This window comes from Lepidochelys olivacea, assembly GCF_965140295.1.
Source record: "Lepidochelys olivacea isolate rLepOli2 genome assembly, chromosome: 1".
In the NCBI taxonomy this organism is placed as follows: domain Eukaryota; kingdom Metazoa; phylum Chordata; order Testudines; family Cheloniidae; genus Lepidochelys; species Lepidochelys olivacea.
Window position 1 is genome coordinate 200,830,239 of NC_140411.1, and position 17,697 is coordinate 200,847,935.

At 40.5% G+C, this 17,697-nt stretch overlaps 1 protein-coding gene across 2 annotated transcripts in view; it reads left to right on the plus strand.

The window, feature by feature from the left end:
• COL8A1 (collagen type VIII alpha 1 chain) overlaps nt 1–17,697 on the plus strand; it is a 117,912-nt gene that overhangs the window by 63,268 nt on the left and 36,947 nt on the right. The window contains exon 2 of one of the 2 annotated variants that reach the window (XM_084633318.1): nt 8,533–8,659. The exons of the other annotated variant lie outside the window; for it this stretch is intronic. The gene's annotated coding sequence lies outside the window, so the exon portion shown is untranslated. The remainder of the gene's footprint in view (nt 1–8,532; nt 8,660–17,697) is intronic. 2 annotated transcript variants of the gene reach the window in all.

Consider the following 17,697-nt stretch of genomic DNA (forward strand, 5'->3'; position numbering starts at 1 on the left):
CTATAGGAGCTGCATCATTAAAGCCACCCATTTAGTTCTGAAATTTTAATCTTTAATTTTTCTTGCTGTTTTAGTGTAAGTTTTGTTTCCAGTTCCTATGTTTAAATTCTTCTGCGCAGTATGAAAAAAAAATTATAATATAAATCTGTCCAGACTGGGGCAACATGCCACTATTAACAGTTGCTCTTGTCTTCATTTTAGAAGGGGTCGGATTTTTACATAGGAACCACAAAGGCAGAGTATTTGGTAGTGGTTAGAGCAAGGAACTGGGATTCAGGAGTCATTGGATGAGTTGCTGGATCTGCTATTGATTCATAGTGTGATGTGGGGCAAATCACCACCTTTAAACAAAGATAACGTTTACCTACCTCATAAGGGTGTTGTCAGACTAATATCATTAATATCGGTTTAAAATACCTAATGAAAAACATGGTCTTGCTCTAATTCAACAAGGCACTTATGCATGTGCATTATTTTAAGTATGTGAATGGTCCCACTGAAGTAATCCAAATCCAGGACATAAAAATGACCACTCACATGCTTAAATTCCCTGTGTGCTTAAATACCTTGCTGAACTGGGGCCTTCAGAGTATTATTCTTCTTTCATGTTCATATCCGAAACATCCATTGCTCATCTAGAAAGAAATTCTCACAGCTTTCTTCTAACACTGAACAAAATCTGGGCCCAAACTACAAGGTGCTGAGCACCTCTTGAGAACTGCGGTTGTGCAGGGACTCAGCACGCAGCTGGATTGGGCCTCCTCTATGTAGACATTGGGTCAAAAAGAAGAAATATGCTAAATGGCAAGAAAAAAAACTTACGTCATGCAGTGGTGATTCACAATACAGGCATTGTTATCACTGGATCACATAACCTGGAACGATTAATGCCTTGTTTTAGTTTGATGGCATGCAGAAGCACAGTCCAATGCCTGATGTTACCCATCCTATTTATCGTCTCTCTTCACTAAATAGAGAAGCAAGGTACCTTTCCTTATCCAGCCAAATCAAGACATGTATGAAGCATTAGTAAAATACCTCTAAGAGGTGATTAGCAGGATTCTTTTCAAAGAGCAAAATATGTGGAATTCTTTTTGCAGAACAAAAATCTGATAAATTTAACAGGGTAACTGTCTGGACAATTCTCTCTTTTTTTGTTTGTTTGTTTTGTTTTTTTTAAGTAAAAAGTGACAGTCATGGCATTATCTTTGCTCATCATTTCAGATGCAGTCATGCGAAATGCTTTCAACTCTATTTCATATATTTTTGCAAAAGAAAATGCAAAAATGCCTTTCCCTGTGTTGTTTAAACTCCTGGTTCTGGTTCCAGTATCTCAAAGTCTTGACAATAATTGCAATATTGCATGCTGCCAGCATTTGCAAATTCAGTACAAACCTCTTTATATTGATTTCACACTTTTTTTAAAAAAAATAAAGTGAGGGGTTTGCACCTGGATAGATGCTTATGTTTTTGCATCATGAAGCACTAAGGATCTTGAGCTGCACTGATTTCTACCCCCCGTCTCATTTCTCTTATGGTTTAAACAAAACAAAACAGTAATGTGACTTTATCGGTCATAAGCAATTCTAGTGTTCTCCTAGAATTTGGTGTGCATCTAGAGGGAAGCTTCACAGTTACATAAAACAGGTTTCAGAGTGGTAGCCATGTTAGTCTGTATCAGCAGAAACAACGAGACGTCCTTGGGGCACCTTAGAGACTAAGAAATTTATTTCGGCATAAGCTTTCATGCATCTGTTGAAGTGGGTTATAGCCCACGAAAGTTTATGCCCCAAAGAATTTGTTAGTCTCCAAGGTGCCACAAGGACTCCTCGTTGTTTTTGTAGTTACATAAAGGTTTGTGTTTCTATGACGGGGGAAGAAATTCAGAGGTTGTGAAGGAAGCAAAGACACCGAAAAAGGAATGTGATTTGCAAACAAGAGCAAATTATGTGTATTCTCACCCTTAAATATTACAAACCCTTTAAAAATAATGTTCAATTTATATCTGCTTATTACCAGCACTAAAAATTACAGTTGAAAGTGCAAATACCAGTTCTATGATGTATACATTTTGTGGTGCAGTTTACAAAATCTTCCATATGGTGCCACTTCTGAAAAATGTGGCTGTATATACATCTTCCTCCAGCTTTTCTTCACACTCAGTCTTATATTCCTCAGCAGTTCTTATTCAGAAAAAAGTTCCTGCTGAAGTCAATGGGAGGGTTGCTATGTAAGCACCCGACTGCATTTGGCCCTATTTTGCCCCATAAAAGAGAACAGTATTTCAATCTAGATTACTTCTATTTCAGGTTAAAAGAAACAAAGATGTAGATGGCTTGATTCAGTGAAAGCACTTAAGCATGTGCTTAACTGGGATTTAATCACATGCAGTACAACAAATATGTGAGTGGTTAGCTGAATCGGTGTCATACTGTCTTCCATGAGAGAGAGGCTAGTGACCTACTCTGACTTTCAGAATTCAAACTGAAAACACAAAATATCAGCTGCCTCACCCAGCTACCATTTGCAGCCGGCAGAGAGATCCCAGTGATTAAAGGTGCAGTACAAAAAAAAAAAAAACAAAAAAAAACCAGGGATTACCTCATTTCTCCAGTTACACATCTACATAAAACATACCTACAGATATAGACCTAGCAGATGAAACAGTGCAAACAGGTGGTCTTGTACTTATGTTTCTTCTCCAGAAGCCCTTTTATTCCCCCCCATATCCCATGACTATTTCTCCTTGTGTCCACCAGAAAGGAACCGTGTCAAGGTTCTGTCCCCTAAGACCAAGCCCTCTGCCTACTCTTTTCCAAATCACCCAGGACAGCCTTCATCCTGTTGTCATGAGCTGCAGCTGACAAAGTCATTGGCATTATTGGTCTAGCTCTGTTATAGTAGACACCCTCACAAGCTTTTTCTCATATTATAAATAAATAAACTTTAATTTAATTATAATGTTTCAATTTTAAAAAGAAGTTAAATGGAAGGATGTCTTTGTCCTGAAACTGATTCCTACATCTATGCATATAGACACGATACTCAATATAATTAGAGAATGGCTCAAAGTAGAAAGCTCCAAACACCCATGAATTTTGGGCCTGGGCCTACTCTCAGAGAAATCAGTGGAAGTTTGGATTGAGGGCAGGAGCAGGTCATTTGGCTGGGAAAGTTTGGATATGAATTTGTGACTGGCTTTCACCTTTCTGAAGGGCTGAACCAAACCCCTGCAAAACTGTGGGCAAGGTTAGATCCCGAGCTGAACTTTGGAGCTCAAAACAATGAATGAACATAGATTCACTCTACAAAGGATTGAGTATCTCAGCTGTTCAGATGAGGAAGCCTACTTGGCAGGATATAAGGCTGAGAGGCAAACGGCAATCAGGGAGCAGAAGATGCATCTCCAAGACCCAGAAATGAGACAGAACTGGTGCCAATTCACATCCCTTTATCCTACTCAAAGGGATGAAACACATTAAGTACCCAAGTATTGTACATTATTTTATCTTCTATCCCTTGAGTGGGATAAAGGGGTGTGACACTGGCTTTTGTGTTACTTTCTTCCCTTGGCTATTTGAAATACACATACTGTATTCGGACAGGTTTCAGAGTGGTAGCTGTGTTAGTCTATATCAGCAAAAACAATGACATGTATCTGATGAAGTGGGTTATATCCCACAAAAGCTTATGCCCAAAGAAATGTGTTAATCTTTAAGGTGCCACAAGGACTCCTCGTTGTTTATATTGTATTCTGTCCATTTAAAATATGACTTTACTTTTCTCATCTTTGTTCTGTTTGCAAGAGGCAATGGATGTCTGTTGAGCCCCTTTTTCGAGCTCCTTTCATCTCTGCTGCCTCTTGGCATAGGGATGGAATGGGGGATTCTGCCCTCTACAATCTTCTCTTCCATATTCTCTCCCTCCACTTTTAAGAAAGTGCAGTAGAAAGCTTTTAAACACAGATAACCTGATAGTACCAGTATATCACTCTTAGCACAGCTATTCCTTTAGGATTTATGCGTGCCACAGGCGTTTGTAACGTCTTGTCACATCTCTTCATGCACTAGTTTAATCTCCTATTAAATGTTAACTTTCTGTGCATATTTTTCAAAGAACACTTAGAAAAAACTTCCAACACCGTAGCAATGTATATTGAGCAATGCAATCATAGCTGCACAAGTGCTGAGGGGGAAAGGCAATAAGTTATCTGCTGAAAGCTGACCGTCTCTCTCTCACACATGCAAGCAATCTAACCCTTTGCTCCGCTCAGGTGGCACAAAGAGGCAGGAAAGCAGCCATATATGTCCAGCTGGAGATTTCCCAGTCAACTCCTATGCAACCCCTAGCACAGAGGGTGTGTTGGGGGTTGGGGATCATGCTCTGGCAATAGCTGCTTGGAAGATGGCCCCTTGGGGGAGCCAGTCAGTCACAATAAAGTAGAGCTGGGCTGCTCTAACCAGCTATGGGACTGGCATAGAACTAGTCCCAGAATCAAGAAGCAGCAGCTGGCTCCCTTGTCGGCCCCACTCTCAGCTGTGGAAGCTGGGTGCAGCTGAGATTCTCGGCCAGAAAGACGAGAATGCCTTTGGGAAAGTCAGGTTCTACATATACCATTGAACCCCAGGCTGGGGGAGTTTTCTATTATTCTTTTCTGCACATTAACTTGTTCTGATTTCGGATGATAAACATTATTACTTGAATGGGGGAGGGAGGAACAGTGCCTGTTCTATGTCTGGTAAATTGTCCCACTTGCTGTAGATCCTCAACAATGTGATAACCCAAAAAGGAGGTTCAGATTACTTTGGATAAGTGCCCAAAAGTTTGGATACTAAACTGAAGCTCTTTCTATATCTCGGAGTCTGCACAGACTAGAAGTCTCATTGTCTGTCTGTCTGACTCACTGTCACAGATTAGGACATTTTGTGTCTAGCTTAAGTTACTCATTATGGTATATGGTCATATACAATCGGATTCATTTAAAAAAAAATCAGCATTTACCAAAAGTTACCACCCCTCAGTTTATGAGCATAGAAATTCAGAGACTCAGAATTCTGGGTTTGATTCCAGGTTCTGGAGGGGAGTGGTTATAGGCACTTCTGATCCTGTCCCCATCCTGACCCTCCCCCCACCCACCCACCCACCCACTCCTGTCCAGCCCCTCCCTCTGTCCTCTGGCTTCAATACCCCTCTTCTATTAAGCTCCCCCTCCCATTCTCTGGCTCCATCCCCTGCGTGCCAGCAGGAGATGCATTGAGAACACAGGAGAGACAGGTGTCCTTAAGTCTCTGACTGCCAGATGCTGGGAATGGATGATGGGATAGATCATTTGATAATTGCCCTGTTCTGTTCATTCCCTTTGAAGCATCTGGCACAGGCCACTGTCAGAAGACAGGAAACTGAGCTAGGTGGACCACTGGTCTGACCATTCTTATGTTCTTATGACAGACTCCCTCCTCTCTGTTCCTGCGACTAGGTGCCAGACACAGGAAGGAATAATTGCATGGAAAGTCCTGCTCAGTCCCTGCCATCCTAGGCTGGAACATGCTTAGTACAGATGGAATCTTATAAGAAGTTATTTGACAAACTCTAATGAGTCTCTCCTAAGCATGTGCAACCTGTGATTTTCAGAGGCTTATAACTTGGTCAAATCTGGGTGCATTTTCACAGAGATAAAATAAAAGCACATTCTTGACATCAGGACAATCCCCCTTGCCCGATTTCAAACTCTTGTTCCAAACACCAAGATGCTAGAGACGCTCAACAAAAAGAAATCTCATTCTCAAGAATGAACCATTTTTGCTGAAACTTTCAAAAAACAAATTCAGTCTGAGGCAGACACCTGGAATGGGGTATTTCAGTCAGAAAGATTAAAGTTTGGCAAAATTATAAGCAATTGAAAACAGGGTGTTATAATGGGAAGTATTAGGCAACCTTAACAAAAGCAATTGCTACCAGCTCTGCCTATACTAAAATAGATTAAACAGATAACCCTGATTAGATAGATAGGTAACTGTAACAGGATAAATATATTCAAAGTGGGCGGGAAAAAGTTTGAGTTAAAAGGAAGTCAAGTTATTTTCTGTTTTAAAAGATAAAATTGGGAATGGGTTTTGTCTTTCTGCCTACTCCCAAAATCTTCATATATTTAGGGATGCTTTAAGATATTGGTTTTCATTTGTATCTCCCCATAGACTTTAAGATCAGAAGGAACCATCATGACCATCTCGTCTGACCTCCTGCACATTGCAGGCCACAGACCCTTACCCACCTATTCCTGTAATATATACCTAACTTCTGGCTGAGTTTCTGAAGCCCTCAAATAATGATTTAAAGACTTCAAGTTTCAGAGAATCTGCCATTTACTCTATGCAAACTAGCAAGCAACCCATGCCCACACTTCAGAGGAAGGAAAAAAAAACAAAACGAAACAAAAAACCAGGGTCTCTGCCAATCTGACCTGAGGGAAACTTCATTCCCAACCCCAAATGTAGTGATCAGTTAGACCCTGAACATGTCAGTAAGACCCACCAGCCAGAAAGGGAGGAAGTATTCACTGTAGTAACTCAGAGGCCTGCCCACCTAGTGTCTCATCTCTGGCTGTTGGAGATATTTGCTGCTAGCAGTCGCAGATGGGCCCATGCCATTGTAGGCAGTCTCATCTGATCATTCCCTCCATAAATTTATCAAGCTGAGTCTTGAAACCAGTTAAGTTTTTTGCCCACATTGTTCTCCTTAGAAGTCTGTTCCAGAATGTCACTCCTTTGATCGTTAGGAACCTTCATCTAATTTCAAATCTAAACTTGTTGAGGGCCAGTTTATATCCATTTGTTCTTGTACCAACACTGGCCCTTAACTTTAAACAACTCCTCTCCTTCCCTGGAGTTTACCCCCCTGCTTTATTTATGTTTGCATAGCTAGTAATGTGCTATAGCTAAAAAGGAGACAAAATAAGAAATATATTTTGAAAAGTGTTCAGCTTTAGTATATTATTGGTTCTATAGAATCTCCTAGTACTTAGATTTTAAAACAAATTCATGACTCTTGACAATGTAAAGATGGGCCAGGAACATTAGAGACTTGGAAGAAGTGTTTTCCATTTCCTTTCATGTGGTTTCATGGCAGCCAGCCTTAATGTTCTGCTGGAATTGGGCTAGAAAATGAACCATCCGTGGGAAGCAGAGTCTTATTTGTTTGCTTTTCTAATTTACCAAACATTTACTTATTGTAATAAGAGCTGCTAGGGAATTTTTTAACTTTTTTTTTTTAAACCAAAAAGTCCCCTGCTGATTCATCAAAACCAAAACTGTTAATGAAACAGGGTCAGTTTGATGAATCTCCTGCATCAAAATAGTATTGAGAACAAGTTTTAAAATTATCAAAAATGACCGGTTTCTAATGTCAAGATGATTTTTTGTTTTGAAATTTTAGTAAATTTAGACTAAAAATAGTTAAAGAAGATCAAAATTGAAATTAAACATTCCAAGATTAACAAAATGAAATGTTTTGATTGACCCAAACCAAAAATATTTTTTGATTTTCAGTTGCCGAAAAATTCAGATTTTAACTTTTCATCTGATTTGGGAGAGGAAAATTTTTCAATATCTCAAATGCTTTTGAGGGATGGAAAAATCAGTTTCTTGCCCTCCTCTAACTGAAATATGGAAATTGAGCTGCTAAAGAAGAGATCATTAATTATCATTATTGTAATCTTTTTAAGACCTCAGTCCTGCAAGGTGCTGAACTCTCTGACCTTGATCTAGCAAAGCACTTATGCATCTGCAGTTTCATTGAAGTCAGTGCTCAGTAATTTGCAGGACTGAATCCACAGGTTGAGTCAAAGTTCACTGAAGTTGAGGGATTCTCTTAATTGACTTCAGGGGATTTCGTGTCAAACCCCTACCACATCACTCAATAGTATGGACATCTAAGCTTTCAGGTAACTCAGCTTTTGTGAGAAATTCACAAAATCCAATTCAAGAGCGATAGTGTTTTGCCACTGTTAATGGGGGACTTTCAGAGGCAAAAACATTATTAAAAAAAGTGACAATGACCTACTATCATTAATTTTTGTCTTAAAACTAATGACAATAAGCCATTACCTTAAAACGGACTTAAATTCTTTTGCATTCTGAAAAAGAAGCAGTGCACGCTCAGTTTTATTAAAGGAGAGCTCAGTGGTTAAATACTGGCATTCTCTTGTTGCCTGAATGTCCAGCATCCTCATACTTAGAGTTTAGTCCAGCAAGGCGCCAAGCATATCACACAGAGATCAAAGCCTCTGAAGAACCAGTGTCTTTTCCGAGCACAGTGCACACACAAGAGTCATGTGCTTTTATTGAGGTAAAGAACATAATGGAATATTGCCATCTGTTTCTTAGCCACTTGGATTTGAAAATCTTGGTCAATGTTTCTTGATGTCTGTGCAAAAAGAATAATACTTTATGTTATTTGTTATTGAGAGTGCCCGTATCTTTATTTAATGGTCTAAATTCTAACCTGATGTTTTAAAATACAACTAACTTTTTGTAGGTGCGGATTTGGAATCAACAAAATATCTTACTCCACTGACCTAAAGCAGACACGGAATCCAGGCCTCTTAAGGTGAACCACAAGTGTCTTTGATCCACTTGTACTGCCCTTTCCCAAAAATCTAAATGTAAGTATACCCAGTTTTGACACTCCAAATGACCTATCCACAATGACTAAGCCTGAACACAATTGGTTAAAGGCTCAAGCAGTCATAAAATAATCACTTGGGTCTTCCACAGGACTTGCTAAGTTACTCAAGTTTTTGCCATATGCTGTTTGAAGTTCAAGTAGAAATTTCTCCACTACAAAACGTCTGTGCACTCAATCTCAGTATGATTTTTTCAAAGAATTAAAGAAAATACCCCATTGGGGAAATCTCCTAAATTCAAAGTGAGAAAAAAAATATAATTTGTAGCTCTTCGTGTAACTGTTAGACTTTTTTGTAACATTTTGCATTTTCTCCTGCTTGTTTAAAGGATTCTATTAATATTTTCTCGGGTTAGGGAGGGATCAGTTACGGGCTTCATTGGGAAAGGATTTTTTTCTATTGAGAAGGGTAGCATGCACAGTAATTTTCTCTTGGGCTGACTTAGGGCTCTTTAGAATCTAGTGTATCATGATTATTATATACTTATGATATCCATACTGTGTGTGAGAGTCGGTGTATAAAAATCACACAGCAGCAGCACTCTAATGTTGAATATCTCTGAGTAACAGCAAGTAGATGGTAAACATCATTTTGAGCTTCAATGGAAAAGTTTCTTACAAGTAGACATTAGCTCATAGTATCCACAGGTCATGACTATTATGTATTCTCAAATGTGACTTTTGGAACTAAAAATCATTGTTGCCTAATAAGATACATTATTATTTTATTTAATTTAAAAAAATCCATTTGTTGAGAATGAATCATGTAAATACCTCAGATTTTTCAGTATAAGAGAAGGAAAAAGCACATTTGATTGTTTTGATCTTTTATAGAAAAAGGTCCAATAGAATTTAATTGGGATGAAACCAACAGCTTACTATAAAAATAACTCTAAAAACATATAGAGCTATGTCCTCAGCCTTGGTTAGAGACACACACACTTTTTGCACCTGTTCTACCTCCTCAGATACAGAGGCAGGGCCAAAATGTTGTGCAATCCTCAGTCAATGGAGCTGTCCCCACTGACCATCCCACTCAGTGGGACTTAGTGGCCCTATGTCCTACCTGGCCCTAAAAGAGGGGGGAACAGAAAGGTGGATCTCTCTCACAGCTTTGTGAGCTTGGTGCAACTGAAGGATCCAACCCCAAAAATTTAATAGACAATGAGATCCTTTCTACAGAACGTTTGAAACCTCCTATTGAATTTATTAGGCCTTTCAAAACCTTGATCCAAAATATAGTCAAAGCCAATGAAAAGATCCGCCAGTAGGAATTGGATTGGCCTCTTATTACCTAGCTATACATTTCTAGAGAGAGGTTGGTTAAAATATTATAAAGACAGGTTATTTTCTAGCCAATTTCATAGGAGTTTTCCATAAGGATGCTACCGTGTTATTCTTAAAAGTGGTTATATAAGAACTAGTGAATATTTCATCGGACAGCTAAAAATAAGAATATTAGCACATAGTTCTTTTCATCAATAAATTTCAACATGCTTTGCAAAGATGAGTAAGCATCATTATCCCCATTTTACAGAAAGGGAGGCTGAAACACAGTTTCAATGACTTGTTCAATGTCTCAACAAGTCAATGGCAAAGATGGGAACAGAACTCAGTTATTGTGTCTCCAGTCTAATGCTTTATCTACAGCACTGTGTTAAGATGATCAAAATTAATGCCTTCTCTTTTCAGAAACATGTACATAAAGTAGAATAGCATTGTACATTTTCAAAATTTTAGTGAAAAATTAAGAAAACTACCATTTCCCCCCTTTTTCTGACCTGTTCCAGTGCACAGAAATACACCTAAGTTCAGATCTTGATAGAAACCTGGCCAGAATTCAAGGACATTTAGATATAGAGCCTGAAATAAAGCCCTAGCCCTATCTTCATAGGCAGTCCCGAAAATTTTCAAGCTTGGGTATCAGCTGGTGAAGATGTTTGAAAGGCATTTGGATCCAATAGAATTTCTGAGCTCCAACCAAAACCAACATTTTAATTGTTTCAACTGAAAAGGGGTAGGGGGTGACTCAGCAAGTGGGTTTCCTGTAACTAAATATCCCCCCAAACAGTTCTGCTGGGTTTCCTTTATAAAATACAAAATATAACATATGAATCTTCCTTAATCGCCGGCACTTATTTTAGTATGTCATTTTAAATGCAAAACAGGAAAAGGATGCTCAGAAGAAACCCTTGGGGATATCAAAATATTGTTTGATGACAGTTTTAAATGCTTGACATAATAGTTTTATATGTAATATCAATCACCTGAAAGTAATTTCTAGACTAGGAGATTTAGGTTCTTCAAGTAATAAAGTATTTTAAAATGCAATTATGCGTGCATCTCACTTGTTTCAAATTACCTATGCTTTATTCTACTACGGTGTTAGCCCTACTCAGCTGTCACTAAGTGAACTTTTTTTTTTTTTAATTAAAATATTTGAAAAAGGCCATTGAAATGGTGGAGGGAGGGCAATCCGAAAAATGGCCAGGATGAATAAATTTAGCTTTCCAGACATTCTAATTTAATCCACAAAGTAGAAGGAAAATATATTGGGTCAAATGCAGATATGCTATGGATGATGGGGAAAGTAGCTGTAAGTGTCTGGGGGTCTTAAACTGGTTTAATTTACCTGCCCAGAATGAGATGTTTAAGTGGAGAGTAGGGCAATTGCAATTTATGTATCCTTATGGCCTCCTGTCAATTTCTTTTTCGAAGGAACTCTCCTCTGTGGCCCCTTAGCATACAGGTTTCACCAATTCAGTCCCCTCTGTTATATTCATCACCTTGTCTCCATTCAAATCCGGCTTCTTTGCCAATACCCTAATGAAGTTTAGTTTGCCCTGTCTTCTTTGTCTTTCTCCTTCAGGCTCTGGTCCTGTGTTAAGATCAACTCGTGCTACGTGACATTCAATGGGACTTAGTCACTTTTGAAAGAGACAGATTCCTAAATCACTTGAGTACTGAACAATTTATCCCAGATATCCGACTCCCATTGACTTTATATAGGAGTTGGGACCTAACTCCTTTAGTCCCTCTTGAAAATCCCAGCCTTATACTCCTCTCACTGGTACTAGTTGGAAGAAAATTAAAGGGTAATTAGAAAAAGAAAAAAGTTGAGTAGGAGGGGGGAATAAATGGTCTCTTTCCCCCTCAATTCAAGCAGTGCTGTGAAATAGTTTAGAAATACAGTCCCCTTTTCTCATTGGTGAACGTGTTTCCTTCCTCAGCCAATGCAGAGGTTATTGTGAATAATCACAATGTGCTTTTTTTTCTTGGTCACTTAAACACATTTAAAACAGATGCAAATGGAAAAGGCACAAAACAGACTCTGCTACCACTTGGTGAGGATACAAAGGTACCTCATGAGTGTGCAGTAGATGGGATGCAAATTACAGGTACAAATCCTCTTCTTCACTCTTTGCAGAAGCAAAACACCCCGACAGCAGAGCAGTGCAGTTATACTGCCAAGGGAAGAAGGCAGGGGGTTGGTGGGGATTTGGGGAGGCTCTATGTCTGCCTGCTGCTCTCACAAAGAGGAGGGTCATGGGGAGGGAGGGAAGGACGGACGGACGGACGGTCGGTCGGTCTGGAGGGACCTACTGCTCCAAGAATCCTCTACTTCTCCCCACATTGAGACAGATACAGAGGCTTTTGCAGTCAATACAATGGAATAGTGGCCTTGCAGTGACTGTTTTTCTTAGTCTCTAAGGTGCCACAAGTACTCCTTTTCTTTTTGTTTTTCTTCAGTGCCCTGACAGGAGGCCACTGATACCCCCAGCTAAATTTCTTAGGATTTTAGCCCCCCCCCCGATCGCTAAGGGGACTGGGGTGTAGGAGGGGGTGAGGGCTCTGGGGTGGGGCCAGGGCTGAGGGGTTTGTGATGCAGGAGGGGGCTCCAGGCTGGGGGGGAGGAGGAGGAGGAGGAGGAGTGTAGGAGGGTGCTGAGACCGAGGGGATTGGAGAGCAGGAGGGGGATCAGGGCTGGGGCAGGGGTTTGGGGCCCTGGAGGGGGGTCAGGCATGCAGGCTCTGGCCAGCACTTACCTCAAGCAGCCACCATGCCATGCGGCTCCTGGGAAGCAGCCACCATGTCCTCCTTCAGCTCCTATGCAGATACGTGGCCAGCTGGCTCTGTGTTCTACCCTGTATGCAGGCACCACTCCCGCAGCTCGAATTGGCCAATGGAAGCTACGGGGGCACTGCTTGGGGCAGGAGCAGCATGTAGAGCCCCCTGGTTGCCCCTATGCATAGGAGCTGGAGGTGGAGGAATATGGTGGCTGCTTCCCGGGAGCTGCGTGGCACAGAGGCTGGGAGGGAGCCTGCCAGCTCCACTGTGCGGCGACGCCAACCCGACAGTCAATGGTCCAGTCAGGGGTGCTGACCAGAGCTGCCAGGATCCCTTTTCAACTGGGTGTTCTGGTTGAAAACCAAAACGCCTGGTCACTGTAGGTTCTGGGTACTTTGAAGTGTATGGTTTGTTAACAGGTCATTCAGTAATAGCAGAACATAGAGAAAACAGAGGTGCAGTTAGGAGTTAGTAGCTATGGAAAAAGCATATGCAGTACAATGACCAAGGAAGGATAACGCTTTAAGTGCAACTTCTCCCCAAAGCCCGTAATTCACTTAAATGTATCCAACTAATTATTCCTTATGAAAGAGCTTTTGGTGAGATCATAGTGTATCTGTTACAGATAAATATATTTGCTATGCATCTGAGTCTCCTAGGAAATCTTATCTTTCTGTTCCTGTTTTCCAGACGGTAAGCTTTCAGAGACAGAAACTGTCGTAATACCTGTGTCTTATACATTGCTGAGAACATTGTCAGTGTTTGCCAACTGACTAAAATTACAGAAGCACTTAAACAAGAGATACGTAACTTATACGGATACCGATATTAGTATTTGAACCTATTCGGATATTGAATTGACATGCAGCCACAATATTTCTTACACAGGGCTAAACTTTCTGAGCACTAAACTCACAAATACAACGTAGCTGTTTTGAAAATTCTAAAATGACAAACATACATTTAAAGATTTGTATCCTTTAAACAAGAGGAAAGGAAACCCTGCCATATTCTACACTAACAAATCACAATTCATAACAGTGTTACCACTAAACCAAACCCTGCTTTCTTTATCTAGCTGAAACTCCCGTGGACTTCAACAGGTTCTCTTCAGCATCCTTTTCAGTGATTTAACATGAGAGAATGAATGCTGGATAGAGATGCTGAAATCAATCAAGTTTTAACTGAGAAATAACTGTAGGATTTCACCACGTTTTGGACAATTCCATAAGAGTACTGCCATATACAGTATGTTATACAAGAGGTACTGCTGGTATAACTCATGCCACCTTGCCTGCGTGACAGCTATTTTTGAAAAAGCTCAATGTGGAGGTTACAATTTCAAGCCTGAAAAAGCTGGAAGAGATTTTGGAATTTACTCAGACAAGTTCTCCCACCCTTCATTGTGTTTGGGAAGCGGTCACTAATAAGTAATGATCTAGAAAGGGAAAGAAGAGAGTGACTAGCTTGAAGCCTGTATAATGAAGCCTAAATATACCCTGAGTTTAGTGAGCAAGTTCACATTCTGCAGTGAAAGGTGACCAGGAATGCAGGCATTCCTGGTGTTGCGTCTTTGTTCTCTATACAAATTAAGAATGTAAGGAAGCTACATAGACACAGTTTCCTAAACTTAGCATCTCTACTCAGTCTAAAAGAACATGAGAAAAATCTGAGTTTGGCATACAAAACTTACCTGAGGGTACTCCGTAGGATAAAGCATGAAGTTTTCTTTTATACAAACGGAGTTTGCCCTATTTCAATTAATGCAAGCTGCCTTCACTTTTACTGCTGTAAACACAGTACTGCACTTACAGCAGGTGTGGGGAGGGTACCAAAATGTTCACTGCCCACAGGTAATATTTCTCTTGCCTCCTCTAATGACTAGCCCTGCTAAAATGTCAAATACTTGTATAGGATATTCCTGCCACACACCATTTGAACTGAAGTGAGGAGATTCTCTTGTCTCCTGTGGGACTCATTCTCCTCACTGCAGGTTATTTCACTGCCTCCTCTAGGAGTGGTTTAGCTCTGCTTCATAAAATATGGACAGCGAGCTATTTTTTGCTTTTGGAATCTACCAGATTTTCACCAAATGGAACAAGGGATATATCTTCAGAATTTCCTCAGACAGTCTTTGTCCTCTTAGGAATTATGAAATACAGTGCTGCTGGATACATTATTTCAGGACCACTGAAGCAGTAGTCCCAGAGGCAACAATAAGATACCTCCAGATAAGCCATGTCCGAGGATGGGCTTGCCCTGGAACAGAGTTGCAACACTCAGATGCCTCCCAGGTTTTTACTAAGCAAATAATAAAGATAAGAGATTGTAGGTGCCTGGTGCAAGCTGAATCTTTGTGTGTGTGGGGGGAGAGGGGTCATTTCATCACATGAAGGGCTCTATTCTCACATATTTTCATACAGTGGGCATACAGTTGTAGCATGATGTAGACTGTCACCATTACACTTAAGGCCAGATTTTCAAATTTATTCGAGTGCCTAAAGACTTAAGCACATATTATAATCCCAGGAGGTACCTATCTGCAGCTTTAGGTTTCTAAATTCCTTTGAAAATCTGGCCCTTAATGCTCAGGCAGAGGGAGGGGCCGTGTATTTGTGTGCTACTGCTCTAATGTCAGGGAAATTGAAACAGAGGGAAAATGGAGTATGTTTAGTTTTTCCTCATGAAAACTTCTTTAAATCTCTATTTTTCTGACTTGGTTACTCTTCATCCATAGCACATCCCCTTGTCTTGCTTTGGCTCTAGGTAAACACAGACCAGTGAGAAGATTTATTTATTTATTGCTCCAATTCACTCCAGCCCCAGGCATTAGAACTGCCAAAAGGATGGAGAAAGCAAAGGGAAGCTGTAGAAGCAATTTTTAAATTACATGTCATGGTTTCTAGATGCCCTCGTTCCATTTATTCCACCAATGCTTACCAACTCCCAACCCTCATTGGAGAGATTTCTGCAACAGTCTCAGTCCAGAGTACCAGGCATTAAATTAGAGAGACAGAGACATTTGGGTCTGTATCAGGATTAAGTTTGGCTCAGGTTTGTGTTCAAATTGTGCCAGGCAGGATGGTGACTGCCCAGCTATGGTTGCTCAGAGGACTGGGACTACCACAGCAGCAGCAGCAGCTTCTTCTTAGTTTGGGGTTCTTGCTCCAAGGAACAAAAGTCTATCCAGACCCTCCAAAAATTTCCTGTCAGGAATAAACTGGGATCAAAATAGTCCATGAACTGGGTCATGCTGCACTTTGGAGAGGTACAATCATCCGGTTGTCAAAAGGACTGGTAAACCGAAAAAAAGCCCTGTGTGGGCTAAATAATCCCATTGTGACTTCTTTGGCACTTGACTCTCTCGCCCTGCTCTTCCTCACTGCACCTAGGACCAAGTGTCTGCTCGGGCTAGCCCTAGACCATGGTGTTTAGCTGCCCACTTACTCATTAATGCTCTGTACAGATAAGACAAACTCCCTCCAGGTAGCCCTGTCTTAACTGTCCCTTTTCTTGTTATTTCCCCTTTCTCCTCTCTATTTAGCTGGATAGGGAGGCCCTTGCCTCTAGGTTTAACAGCTGAATAATCTGAACTAAAATACATGTTATGGAGCAGAACGTCTCTGAGATCAGGATAGTGTGTAACTTTAACAAGGTAGGAGAGGGCAGGGAGTGTACATGCTCTCCTTACAGGATGTGAGGTCATATCAGGGCTCAGACTCAACAAAACCAGAAGTCTCAAGCTTCCCATCACTGGGAGATTTAAATCTTATAAGGACAAATGCTCTTCTGAGGCATGACTCAATGTGAAAAGAGAACTGGATTGACAGATTTCAATTCACCCCTTCTGCCCTAAATTTGAAAGGGTTAAGTTTCACAGGTTGGGCTTTGATCTATCTCGAGCAAGAAGCAGAAAAAGATGGGTGGGTTAGACCATGCTCCAAGCAACAGTGGCTCACAGCAACTAAGGTTTTGAATTTTGATTTCCAACATGATTGAAACATGACCACTTCTGAAAAAAATTATGCCTTGCTCACTCTATTTTGTTCAGGCAAAACAGAACAGATGTTAAAAATAAATGAAACTGGGAAAAAAAAAGAAAGAAAAGGAAGAAAGGAGCATTGTTAATGCAGAAGTCCAGTGGGGCCTTCTCTGTTCACTTCCACAGATAAAAATATCTGCAACAAACTACGTAGCAGACTGAAATATGTGTTTCTTAAACCTTATTCAGAGTCAAAGATTTCTGCTGTCAAGAGGATGCTAAGTTTTCAGGATACAACTATCTTGTTATCAGGGGAGTTACTTCTTCTGGCTCCCACAATCTCTGATGATACAATTGTGCCCCAACAAATGTTAGGAAGAAAATTAGTATCACCAATACACTTGCCATACCTAGTTATAAAATATTTCCCATGTTAGTTAAAAATCTGACATTGGTGTATTTGAATGGATCACTGGTGCCACCTAGTGGCTAGTTCAGTTAACCTCTTGTGTATTTCATAGAATATCAGGGTTGGAAGGGACCTCAGGAGGTCATCTAGTCCAACCCCCTGCTCAAAGCAGGACCAATCCCCAATTTTTGCCCCAGATCCCTAAATGGCCCCCTCAAGGATTGAACTCACAACCCTGGGTTTAGCAGGCCAATGCTCAAACTACTGAGCTATCCCCCCACCACACAGCAATCCTAAGAGAATAATTTTTTTCCTAATATGGATTTTAAAAAAATCACTCCATATAAATTTGAATCTGCCACCATCTTCCCGCAAGATCTTCCACATTTTAAATAAATGCAGAGATAATCAACATTTCCAAATAAACTTCCACAATATTTGTAATTCAATGGGCCCGATTTTTAAATTGTACTGAAAATGGACTGGGGGAGTGTGGGGAGGTTTACAAGTGCGGACATGAACTCTCCCAGCTGTAGATTCACTCCAACAGTTAAGATGG